Source organism: Pseudonaja textilis, chromosome 1 (assembly GCF_049901715.1).
Source record: "Pseudonaja textilis isolate UNSWEBS1 chromosome 1, rPseTex1.2, whole genome shotgun sequence".
NCBI lineage: Eukaryota > Metazoa > Chordata > Lepidosauria > Squamata > Elapidae > Pseudonaja > Pseudonaja textilis.
In genome coordinates this window covers 327832255-327846291 of record NC_141990.1, presented here as the reverse complement: position 1 = coordinate 327846291, position 14037 = coordinate 327832255, and positions in this window count along the sequence as shown.

The following is a 14037-nucleotide window of genomic DNA, read 5'->3' as shown; positions in this document are numbered from 1 at the left end:
TTCTTTTTTTCCTTCCTTTCCTTCCTTCCTTCCTTCCTTCCTTCCTTCCTTCCTTCCTTCCTTCCTTCCTTCCTTCCTTCCTTCCTTCCTTCCTTCCTTCCTTCCTTCCTTTTATTCCTTTTATTCCTTTACTTTTTTTGTATGCAGTCCTGAAGAGAAAGAAAGCGTGAACATAATTTTTCGTTGTTGGCAAGACAAGTGTTATCTGCATTTGGCTGGTCCCCCAAATTATATAAATTGATATTAACTCTCAAGGGGGACCAATAAGCTGGAGGGGAGAAGTCGGGCAGGCTCCCTTAGGGAGGGCAAAGAAGGAAAAATAAATATCAGCATAATACGCACACGCAAAAAAGTCTCTTTTTTATGTTGGACTTTTTAAAGTTTATTTTTTACCTCTGTGTATATGTAGGGAATTTCTAGGAAAATAGTTACTTTATTGAATAAATTTTAAGAACTAAAATATATTTTATTTTTTAAGAAAAGGGGCTTGGCATTGGGTGGGGGCAAGGACCAGACCTTTAACCATCCAACGGCTAAAGTTCTGAAATATATACATATAAATATATATTTTATATATATATATATATATATATATATATATATATATATATATATATATATATATATATATATATATATATATATATATATTGATCTGACTTGACAGTTATGAAAATTGTATCCAGAGTTTTATTTTTTTTTTAAACTTCAAAGCCTTCTTAATAATGATAATGCTGATGATGATGATAATAATAATAATAAAAGACTTTTTACTATCTGACAAATCTGTCCTGGTAATCTAGTAAAGTCACTTTTGGGAATTATAATCCACATGTTTTATTTGTCTTTACAGCTTGTCTAGAATTTGGCAAGGTAGGTTGCGACAAGAGGGAGGGGCTAGCCCAAAGTCAGCCAATAAGCTTCTGAGGCTGAAAAGGGTCTTAAACCTGGTTTCCCCACTCCTACTCCAGCACCTTCCTCACCATACCTCATTGGCTCATGGGCTGAGAAGGCGGGACTGGCTATCCCTGCTTTAGTCCATCACCTTAATCATTGAATTTATCCTGGATGTTAGGTTGAGAGGGAGGGTGTGGCCTTATGTCTTCCAGTCCAGAGAGTCCCTGTGGCTGAGGAGGAAACTGAACCTGGGTCTTCCCAGATTCAGTCGAGCACTGAAACCACTATACCACACTGGTTTCTGGCGGTTTCAATAGTATATTGATTTACAGAATAGGGGTCTCCAACCTTGGCAACTTTAAGCCTGGAGGACTTCAACTCCCAGAATTCCTCAGCTGGGGAATTCTGGGAGTTGAAGTCCTCCAGATTTAAAGTTGCCAAGGTTGGAGACCCCCATTAAAGATTTCTTCCCATAAGCACATGACAGATAGTCCTCAATTTACAATTGGTTGCTCAGCAACCGTTCAAATTTAAGACGGGACCATCAAAACTGACCACCTGGCTTCCCCAAAGTTCCAGTGGCTATTCTTCCTCACACACACATCATGTGACTGCATTTTGGATCCTTGACAACCAGTCTGCATTAACAGCTGCTTGCAGCATCCCCATGCTCCCATGATTGCAGCTTATGCCATTTTTTGCTGTGTTTACTTTCAGATTTCACAAAAAAACAGCCCATAGCAAACAAGGGATTTACTTAACAAATGCTGGCTTTTACTGCACCTGACTGGCAAATTCTGGCTTCTTTCCTTTGTATAAATACCAGAATCCTAAGGCTGTTAGGAACGGTGGAGGTCTTCTAATCCAACTCCTTGCTCAGTGAAAAAAAAACTTACACCATCTCAGACAAATGGCTTCCCAATCTTTATTTGAAGAATCCCATTGATGGAGCATCCACAGCTTCAGGAAGCAGGCTGTTCCATTTCATTTAACTTCAGCAGGGGATGATGGGAACATTGGCCTGGGTAGGGAGCCTGGAACATTCTCTGGCCTCTTCCTGTCTCATCTTCTAAAGCAGGGGTCCCCAAACTTGGCAACTTTTAAGACTTGTGGACTTCAATTCCCACAATTCTCCAGCCAGCTATGAAGTCCACAAGTCTTAAACTTGCCAAGTTTTGAAACCTCTGTTCTAAAGCTTTTTGCTCATCCTTTCATTAGGGTTTCTCTGCCATTTAGAAGGGAGGGAGGAAAATTTCCACTTAATTGTCTATGATCCCTGATGAGATCCATCACCTTTTCTCTTATTCATGGAGCAAGGAACTAGACACATTTCTGAGGCCCCTGAACATCTTAACCCAGTTTGTAACTGAACATTTTTTTTCAAACACATCCTTTCAACCTCAGGGACCAGAAACTTGATTTGCGCTGTTTAACAATATTCAGTAGGTCCTCAAGCTCTTAATTAGGGATCATGCTACTGTTATTTTGTGTGTTGTCAGCAGTGATATACAACCCTGCAACCCTAATTTTATGCTTTCTCTAATGCTTCTGCAAGCTGTCTTGCTATTTGCTACAAATTTTCTATAAGCCAGAGATCGGTGATGTGTCAAGGACCACATGTAGTTCTTGGCCTAAAGTAATACAGTTCTATTGCAAGGGAGCTGATCGGTATACTTCTGCAGCTTCCTCCTTGAGAAAAATATGCCAGAGAGAACAAAAGGTGAGTATCAACATCAGACGAATGTTCATATCCACTTTGGGGTCCAATTCTTCTCTGCCTTTGGAGAACAAGGCAATCAGTTTGTTCATTCAGTTTGGATACCACTGGATCCAAGCAAAGAATTGTTTACAAAGCACTGGAAAAAAAAAATCTATTAACCACAGCAGACATAATAAAAAATGAATCAAGGTTATAACAATAAAAGGGTAATGAAACAATCTTAAAAAACTAAACTAAATAATACCAATTAAATTTATAATAAGATACGCAAAGTGCAATAAATCAAGGAGTGAGGTTGCCATCAATTCAACCAACATTGGTTGGAAAAGTCCCATTGCAAGTAGCTTCCTGAACATTAAAAGGGGTTCAGCAAATCTTATTTGTCATGGTAGAATATTCTACAAGGCTACAAGACAAATGAAAAATTGTTTCTGAGAAATTAATCTCCACAAATGGTGGGGAATGAGTGGTTCCATATATACTGGATGAGCCAGGTTAGGTAAGGTGGACCTGCAATTGGCAGGGTGCCAGATCATTAGTGTTTTATAAATAATAACCAGACTTCTGAATTATTCCTGGAAACTAACTGGTAACCACTTGGAGACCAAAGCACAGGTGTTATATGCTCTTGGTAGGTAGCACCCACCAAACTGGACTGCTGTGTTTTGCACTAACAGCAAAAATTCAAAGAATTGGGTATTAATGTGTTCTGTAGTCTCTGCATTTGCACAACTAGTGCTATGCAAATATAAAATATAAACCATTCATTTATACAATTTTCAAAGAATATCCTAACTAACAGGCCGGGAACAGCTATATTAAGCTTAGCTATGCAAATTCAGTCAGTAACTTTACTTCTGATCTGGTTAAGTATATCGTGTCATAAACCATGGTTTGCTCAAATAAGCCATAACTGACAAGCTTATAAGATACCTAATTGTTAATGCATATGTACATTCGGTAGTCCTTGACTTACACCAGGGATCTTCAAACTTAACAGCATTAAGACTTGTGGACTTCAGCTCCCAGAATTCCTCCTCCAGTCATGTTAGCTCAGGAATTCTGGGAATTGAAATCCACCAGGCTTAAAGTTGCCAAGGTTGGAGACCCCTGATACAGCATACAGCTAAACTCCAACATTTTGGACACAAGATTTGAAAGAGACCTCAGTTATCATTTGTCCCAACTCGCTGTCCCTATGGCAGCATCTCTGACAGATGGCCATCCAGCCTGTCCTCAGATTTGGAAAATCTACCATCTGTAGTGTTAGGCTGTTCTATTGTCAGGCAGCTGTTGGTAGGTGTTACCTGCCAAGAGCAGGACAGCTGGTGGTTTGTTTTTTCTATTAGGAATTTATTCTTGATGACCACTTGAAATCTGCTGGGTTGCTAAGGTAAACTCACCATTTTTCATACATTAGCCTGGAGAAACTCTGGATAATTCTTCCTACCACCATCCTATCCCTCTCCCAAATATGAAAGGGAGTTCAGAAGTCTACAACCAACATTGTCTTCTCCAAACTCAACATGCTAAGTGTTAAGTGAACAATACGATATATGTTATGTTTTTTTTAAAAAATTATTATGTGATTTTATTATTATGGTTAGTATATTATGTCATTATACGATGGAGCGCCATCCTTGACATATACTGGCAAGACTATGCCCACAATCTGGAGGTCCTGGATTGCGTGAAATTCACCAGCATTGAGTCCCTGATCATGTGGTGGGTGGGACATGTCATCAGAATGGATGACTTGCCAGTTGCTCTATGGCAGGGGTGGGGACATGATGGTCCTTTTATGACTTGTGGACTTCAACTCCCAGAATTCCTGAGTCAGCCATGTTGTCCTACCTCTGCTCTATGGTATATCAGAGACTGGGGAAGAGACCCTTGAGGTAATCCACACAAGCACTACCAAGGTGCTGTAAAGGAAATCCTACACCATTCTGACATCTAGCCAACAGAGCTATGCTACAAAGCTTCTACAGGATCCAAAGACAAAACCTGAGAGAAACATGTCAGTGGTGTCACAGAATAACATTCACAGTTATTACCACAATGGATTTCCAGTGCTCCCATTGTGCTAGACTCTGTGCTGGGACTGCACAGTCCTCTCTCTGTCCACAGATGAACTGCACAAGCTCATGTCTTTGAACCAGAAACTCTATCTCTCTATATAACGTAAAGCTAAAAGTGGGTTAATTCAATTATAGGTAGTCCTTGACTTACGATCATAACCAAGCCCAACATTTTCTGTTGCTAAGTGAGACAGTTAAGTGAGTTTTGCCCCATTTATTACCTTTCTTGTTAAGTGACTCACTGCTAAGTTAGTAACACAGTTGTTAAGTGAATCTGGCTTCCCCTTTGTCTTTGCTTGTCAGAAGGTTGCAAAAGGTGAACATGTGACCCCCGACACACACACCCCCGGGACATTGCAACCGTCATAAATACATGCCAGTCACCAATTTTGATCAAGTGACCATGGGAATGCTGCAATGGTCGTGCGAAAAATGGTCATATAAATCATTTTTTTCAGCGTTGTGGTAACTTTGAATGGTCATTAAATGAAAGGTTTTAAGTCAAGGACTACCTGTACTAAATTGTGTGCTATATGCACAAATTAGTTGGCTCTCTTAAAGAAGGTTCACACAATATGCTGGGATAAACTGGGGTTAGTTGAACCAACCATAGTCCTATACTGTGTAGCTGTAACTGGAATGGATGGTTTAAAATGTGTGTATTATATTATAAAGACGGTTAGTAGACTAGGATTCAATTACTTGTATGTAAGAATGTGGTAGAAATGCAGAGCTTTTGAACCATACATCAGGAAGAGCCTTTGTCCAATCCACTTTCACTCAGGAAACCTGCTATGTCACTCCCACTTGACAGAGCTAAAAATAAAATTATTGATTAATTTAGTGCTTAGTTTTGCTTTTTCGAAGATCTTTTTGCTTTTCTATCAAACTAAAATACAAACGAGCTTAGAGAAAACATTGAGGAGATAATAAAGCTAACTCAGAATAAAACCAAATTAAAATGTAGTGTAGATATAAAAGGAAGCCATGATGTGGCACCGTAGTCAGTTTGGTATAGTGGTTAAGTTATGAAGCTAGTAACTGGAGGCCGTGCGTTCTAGTCTTGTCTTAGGCATGAAACCAGCTAAGTGACTTTGGGCCAATCACTCTCCATTTTAGGAAGAAGTTAACCCCAAGCCACTTCCAAAACTCCTTGCCAAGAAAACTGCAGGCCTTGACAGGAATGAAAGCTGACGCAAGGGCACTCAAACCAAAAAATGACTTTGTGCAATAGTTAAGACGTACCATACATAAAATGGCAGGTGATAATATCATAAGTGGGTGTTTGTACAAAATTTGTGTACCATAGCTGGCCCATTACGATCACATAGCATGATGGGCAAAAGCAAGTCACCCTGTGACTGACCTAATTTTATATCCCTTTTTTTTTTTTTTTTGCTGCAGTCGTTAAGCAAACCCATTGTTCTCTAGGGGAGTTTTGGCTGAAAACTGGTAGTAAGTGCTGTTTTTTAACAAAAACAAATTGTGGGCATATGATCATTTGTTGTTCTTAGTTGCGAAGTCGTGTCCGACCCATCGCGACTCCATGGACAATGTTCCTCCAGGCCTTCCTGTCCTCTACCATCCTCCAGAGTCCATTAAGCTCAAGCCAACTGCTTCAGTGATTCCATCCAGCCATCTCATTCTCTGTCGTCCCCTTCTATGTCACGTGATGTTGCCATGACAACGTGAGTTTGACACCCCTGGTCTGAAGTGTCCATTTAATGAAAAATAAAATGTCTGCCACTTTAAGCTCAAGTTAAATCAAATGAAGTTGTTTAGCTGCTTATAAAGCAATTTAGTACAATTTTTAAAGTCACATAAATAATTAAAGAGTTTTGTTTTGTTTTGTTTTTTCAAATTGTGACAAAAGCAAACTACAACTTTATGTACTCAGCGAATACCCCCACCACCTTAATACAGATGGAATTTTGGAAGATGCTGGAGAATCAAAGCCAAAAACAACACAAGGACTAGATTGGAGAATCAATTGGAAGCTAAGGAAATTCAGCTAGCCTTAAGTGCATCAACTGTTTGAAACACTATTTCAGGAATAATAATAAAAATGTATTCAGTAGCACCACCAGCAGCATTTTAGCCATTGTCTATCCACTTCAGGCCTTCACTCTTCCACATATTTTCAACCAATGCGGTCCTGAGCTTTCTTTTGTCAATTCAGCCCACAATACTTGCTGCTGTCGTCGATCCATTTTGTTTTAGATCTCTTTCATGGATGCTTTTTATCATGTGGGATCCATTCTATGACTGCCATGGTCCACCTACCATCAGTTCTTCTTGCTTTGTGACCAGCCCATTTCTATTTTTATTCTTTTACTCTCTCTGATATTAGATACTTTCATTTGTTCTCTAATACATGTGCAGGTCTTTCTATCTTGCAGTGGATTACCTCAGGGCTCTGTTTTAGGCCCAGTACTTTTCAACATCTTTATCAATGATTTGACAAGGGGATAGATGGGGAACTCATCAAATTTGCAGATGACACCAAGCTAACAGGAATAGCCAACATTCCAGAAGATAAGCTTAAGAAGATACAGAAGGATCTTGATAGACTTTGAACATTGGGTGCTATCTAACAAAATGAAATTCAATGGTGAAAAAAGTAAGGTTCTACATTTAGGCAACAAAAACAAAATACACAGGCATAGTATAGACGGTACCTGACTCAATAGTAGTAACTGTGAGAAGGATCTTGGAGTCCTAGTGGACAATCACATAAATATGAGCCAGCAGTGGGATGCAGCTGCCAAAAAAGCCAAAACAGTTCTAGGCTGCATTAACAGAGGCATAGAATCAAGATCACATGAAGTGTTAATACCACTTTATAATGCCTTGGTAAGGCCACACTTGGAATACTGCATTCAGTTTTGGTCACCATGATATAAAAAAAATGTTGAGACTCTAGAAAGAGTGCAGAGAATGCAACAAAGATGATTAGGGGACTGGAGGCTAAACATATAAAGAACAGTTGCTGGAACTGGATATATCTAGTCTTTTATGAAAAGAAGGATTAGGGGTGACATAATAGCAGTGTTCCAATATCTCAGGGGTTACCACAAAGAACAGGGAGTCAAGCTATTCTCCAAAGCACCTGAGGGTAGGACAAGAAGCAATGGGTGGAAACTAATCAAGGAGAGAAGCAACCTAGAACTAAGAAGAAATTTCCTGTCAGCAAGAACAATTAATCAGTGGAACAGCTTGTCTCCAGAAGCTGTGAATGCTCCAACACTGGAAGTTTTTAAGAAGAGATTGGATAACCATTTGTCTGAAGTGGTGTAGGGCTTCCTGCCTAAGCAGGGAGCTGGACTAGAAGACCTCCAAGGTCCCTTCCAACTCTGTTATTCTATTCTTGTCTCATGGTGTATCTTGTGATGTATGTATTCAGATTAACAGTATGATTACTGGAGGTCCAAGAAATTCTTTCATGCTATTTAAATATGCTTGGGGCTGTAAGTTTTCTACAGATCTTAAATTCATTGACACAAGCAAACGGCAATCTAAATATTGCCACAAGGAAAATAATATGGATGGAAAATTGGGGAATTAAGAAAAATGGGGTTACAGTACTGTACATACACATTCTTAATCCTAGGAAATAAGGATAAAGTGGATTTATTTTTGGCCAGCAGGTGGCGATAATCAACAACAAATGGGACTTTTAATAAAGCCCTCTGACAAGAGAAGGAAAATCTAAACCCCATATTAAGCATGGATCTTGGCCAATTCAAGATATGAAAGATCAGGACTATTTGTGCTTACATGAACTCTCAGGCAAAGAAAATTGCAATGTAAAAACAGAAAAAAAGAATCAGAACAGAATGGCTTTGTAAAGGACAATAAACTGACCATATTAATGCAAATGATCTACTAAAAGTAATCATCACAAGAAAGGATACATTTCCTGGTCTACTTTCCTGCAACTTTGCCTCTCCCACTTTTGGTTCCCCTTTTATCAGCATTAAACATTCACAAAATAAGTTCACTGTCATATATACATCAAAGTTTGTTGTAGTGATAGATGAAGTAGAGAAAATATTTCTCTATTCTTTCCTTATGGCACAAAATATTGCTTATTGAAAGAGTCTGTATTTGCCTTTGCTGCCAGTTTGGAGGACGTAGTTTTGAGAGAGACAACTACCCTGGCACAAGATGATAGCATATAGGTGACTAATGATGACCTTAAAAATGATGCCTAATAATTGGATGAGAGACCACAAGGAAATGTCAAGGCTGACATTAAAGCCCTGAGAAATGTCCTTTAATTCAAGGAAATTTTAAAAAGACACAGAAGATGGCAATGGCAAATCAGTGGTGATGTAATGTTTAAAGTGCTGGATCAGGAATAAAGCTGAGTGATTTTGAGCTGGTTACTCCCACTCAGCTCAGCCCATCTTGAAAGGTTGCAGAGAAAATACAATTTGCAGGGTTGTTGCAGGAAAAACAGAAGAGAATATTACAGGTAGTTCTCGACTTGTAACAATTTATGTATTGAGCATCCAAAATTATGACAGCACTTTAAAAAAGTGATTTATGACCATTTGTCACACTTAGAACCATTGCCGCTTCTCTGTGATTACATGATCACACTTTGGCCTCATGTTTTCATGACAGTTGCATTGTCCCAGATCATGTGGTCCCTTTTGTGAGCTTCTGACAAGCAAAGTCAATGGGGAAATCAGATTCACTTAACAACCACATTACTATTTTAACAACTGCAGTGATTCACTTAACAACTGTGGCAAGAAAAGTTCTAAAATGGAGCAAAATTCACTTAACAACTGTCTTGCTTAACAGTGGAAGCTTCAGGCTCAATTGTGGTTGTCACTCGAGAACTACCTGTATACAGGTGGCATTGATTTGTATCAAATAAAGGCGGGAAAGCAGTTTAATAAATCAATTCCATACTGCTGCTCAGAGAATTCTAGTAAGAGCGATGATCAAACCAAGGGCATGTTTAAGCTTTTATTCAGCCGAACAGGAAACAGGGCTATGGGGAGGGAGAAAATTGGGGTCTCAATGGCAGCTAGCTAACATCTCTTGTTCCTTCTCTTCATGGCTATTCCTGCTGGTGCTCCAGTAACCTGCTTTGGAGGAATTGAGCTGGGCAGGAAAGGTTGTGAAGTCACTTAGGGCTGAAGATCACTCCCAATTGTCCCGTTAAGCCCTGGCCTACCAGCGTTTGTTCCCGCTGGGCATTTATGTAACAAAATTGAGTAGCAAAGCAGCTGGGGTGCCAGTGAATGCAATCGGAGGAGAGGGAAGAGAAGAAATAATGTGGATAATTGAAGTCATTTGTTGAAGATGGCACAGAGTGAGGGGGCTGCTCATCTCCTACCTCCCACTTCCTTTTTCCACAGCAACTCTCTAATTGTCCACAGTTACTGATGGCCATTGATGGAGTCTGGTTGCCGTGGCAATGTATGAATAGAATCAGGCACACCCCACCACAGATTGTACCACAACAGAAAAATGGGGGGGGAGGCTATCAGCAACAACAGAAACAGCAACAAAAATATAATTTTGTCGTTGTTGTCCAGGAAATTAAGCAGTTTGCAACCAAATAATAGAGGTCTGAATGAGGGCCCCGCGGCCCGCTTCCCACTTCAGGGAAGGAGGGTGGATTGCAGAGAAGAAGAAAAACAGGTTCTTAATGTCGCACCAGTGTTGGGGTGCAGAACAAAAAGAGCATCATTTATTGGTCCAAGGATTAGATGCTGTGGTTGTGCTTTTTTAAATTTGTAGAGCAAGTTTTATGTCTTTCATGTAGAAAGTGTGTCAGGCCAAATGAATAAATCAACACATGCCTGTGTTGTTGTTTTGTTTTTCTCCCTGTGGGAAGCTCCCTCTTCAGTGGCAGTCTACCTCTCTGAAGGCACAGACATCAGGAACAAACTGGATCTTGCCCTCTTTTTGTCCTGTCAGTGACATCTTTAAGGCTAAAAGTCCAAATATGCTTCATGGATAAATAGGTCTTCTTCTTAAGGAAAGATCCGAGATGTGACAGTAGGATGGAGCCTGCATCTTTAGGAGCAGTAAACCTTCAATGACCAGCGGGGGAAGACAACTACGGTGATGGCTAGTGAATCTTCAGAGATCCCTCTGCTAACCATGTTTAGACGAAAGATCCTGGCCTAATCTGAACTTCTGCATCATCCCTGCTGTTCATGTCTGACTGTTCACAGGAGACAAATCCCTTCAGACAGATTCCCCCATTTTTCAGCTGGCCTTTTTTTTCTTACTTTCTTCCCTTTGCTGATTTTGATGGAAAATGGCTGCCGGGAACTTACCAAGGGACGTGGGGCCAGGCAGGATAGTGGCTGAGCAACCGCCCCTTTGCCCACAGAGATTTATTTCTCTGCTCTAAATTTCCCTTTTGCTCTGCCAAAAAGGGGGTTTGGTAGCAATCTTCTTTTCTCTACTTTCTTGCTTTTTTCCCCCTGTTGGGCCCCACCCAGGACCAAGCGGAAAAGCCCACTCATGGCTCTCCACCCTGATCTGTGGGTGGCAGCCCTTGCTTGGTTTTGGATTTTCCCTCCCATCAACTGATTGCTTTTGACCGGTCCTGGCTGGGGAAGGGTGCTCCTCCGCCTCCCTCCAACCAGCTCAGCAAAGCAGAAGGGGCACCATGCTTTTGTGCCAGGCGAGGAGGTCCTAATGAATTTTGACAGGAGCTTCCTTCACCGTCCCCGCCACCATTCCCGGTTCCCGCACTACAGGCTCAGAGTGAGGGTGGAGATCCGGGCCAGCGCTCCTGAGCCGCTTGCAATGTTCGGGGGAGGGGGGAATAAAGCACGGGTCCGTAATCTTCTGAGGACGTCTAAGCTCCTTGCCACCCATCCTCCTGGCTCTGCAGTTCAAGCCTGTTAAAACATTGCATCAAGGGAAGAGCTTGTTCTGTTCCTATCGCCGTGCCTTTTTAATAATTCAGAATCCTCTATAAGCTGCTTTGGGTATAGTTTGATTTTATAAGATGGTATGCAAATAAATGAATAAATAAAACGCCATGGGAGTTGGGGTGTGTGTGCAAGCGTCTGATCTTCAGCAAACGGGAAAAGGATGTGATTGGTGCCGAGATAAATCAAAGTGGAGCATCAGGTCGAGGCACATATTTATTGATAGGAATGTAGGGGAAAAAAGGGGGGAGGGGTTCCCCATTGAAGCAGCAGCTCTATCAGATTATTTCTTTTTTTCTGGTACGTTCAAAGCTATTAAACAACCACTGATATTTTGTAGGTGAAAAATCAAGGATGTGCTTGCATAGTGCAGTCTAGGCCCCACTCTGCAATTATTATATCAAAGTCACTGCAGCATCCTGTGCCAACATTTCTGCTTCACCTTCCAATTCTCTCTTCATCCATGATCCATTTTCTACTCATCTGAAAGCCAGATGCTTCTTATTCAGCTTAAAGATGTGATTAAAAAACAACAACAACTATAATAGCCCCCGTAGTAGTTGAACGAAACCCATTCAAATGCTTTTTCAGCAGTTGGGGTAACATATTTTGTCTTTAAAAGGCCGATGAAGCTCAAAAGACCTTTTTTATTTTTTCATAAATTGTTTCACTTAGTTGAATTTTCATGTGATTGAATGGGGGAGTGGATAGCTGGTAGCTAAAATAAAAGGGATAAACTGTAGGTGTTTTATGTGGTGGATGTGATGGTGTAGAGTAGATGGGTTAACATCTGATATCTAGATGTATTCCATGTGTAAATGCACAAATTTGAAATTCTTGTCCCTTTTACTTCTGTTTCTAAGAAATGGGCGGGAAATATGCAACATAGTTTGCCAGCAATAAAAAAAATTCTACAGAAATGACTTTCCTAAAATGCACACTTTCTTGAAAAATAAGTTATAAAGTTTCATGAAATGTATTTGCAAAAAAGATCATCTGCGTTTGAGAGGAAAACAAATATCTATATTTGGAAAAATGTGCATTAAAATGCACACAAAATATAGTGCAGGTTTCACAAAAGCCTCTGAAGTTGGATAAACTGAATTTGACATAGTCTCAAAAATGAGAAACTGAGAGAAACTAAAACTGACAGATTCACCCATCCCTAAAAAAGACGTTCGCTTTTGTTCACCTCAGCATCTCGGGATGATTCATTACTCATCCTAATAAAATCCTAATTTCTCTTCAATAATTGTTTCTTCTTTATCATTTTTCCCATGAGTTATCTGTTTATAGTATGTTTTGTTTCCATATGAGGAGACTAAATGATAGACCGTTCCAGAAGAGACCACTGTACAAATGTCAAAAATTATGTTATTTCTGACATTTGCAAGATGGTGTCATTACAATGTTACTTCCTCTCCCCCCTTTGAAAATATACACTTACAACAGTTCATTTAATGACTGTTCGAATTTACACTGACAGTGAAAAAAATGACTGTTTTTCACACTTATGTATTATAGCCTCCCCACGGTCACATGATCAAAATTCGGATACTTGGCAACTGGTTCATATTTATGACATTGCAGTGTCCCCGGGGTCATGCAACCTTCTTTTGCAACCTTCTGACAAGTAAAGTCAACAGGGAAGTCAGATTCACTTAACGATTGTTGCATGAAAGGTCGTAAAAAGGGCCAAAATTAACTTAACAGCTATCTCACTTAGCAACAGAAATTTTGGGCTCAATTGTGGTTGTATGTTGAAGACTACCTGTATCCATAAACTAAAGCAAAAGTTGTGGAAAAGAACCTCATGGAGCAAGAATTGGAGATAAATACGAGGCCACCAAATATTTTGCTAGGTGAATAAATCGGCAAATATCATCTATTGTCACACATCAAACACCTCTATAGATAGTCCTTGACTTATAGCCTTTAATTTGGTGACTGTTCATAAAACAGCTCTGCAAAAAATGACTCATGACCTACCTTCACACATGAGACCACTGCAGGGTCCCCTTGGCCCAAAATTCGGGCACTTGGCAACAGGGAAGTACTTATGACAATTGCAGTGTCCCAGAGTGCAATTGCAACCTTCCCAGCTGGCTTCCGACAAGCAAAGCCAATAGGGAAAGCTGGGTTCGCTTAATGAGTACATGATTCACTTAACAACTGCAATGATTTGCTTAACAACAGTGACAAAAAAGTCCTAAAATTAGGCATGACTCACTTAACAACTGCCTTGCTTAGCAACAGAAATTATGGTCCCAATTGAGGTTGTAAGTTGAGGACTACCTGTACTCAAACTAAGGTAAGTTATTGAGGACATTATTTTGAGGCATTTCCTCAAAAGCTTGTTGAAACATAATACTAAATTAAATATCATGATACACCAAGTTTGTACCTGAAGAGACAGCAGAGGGAGGAG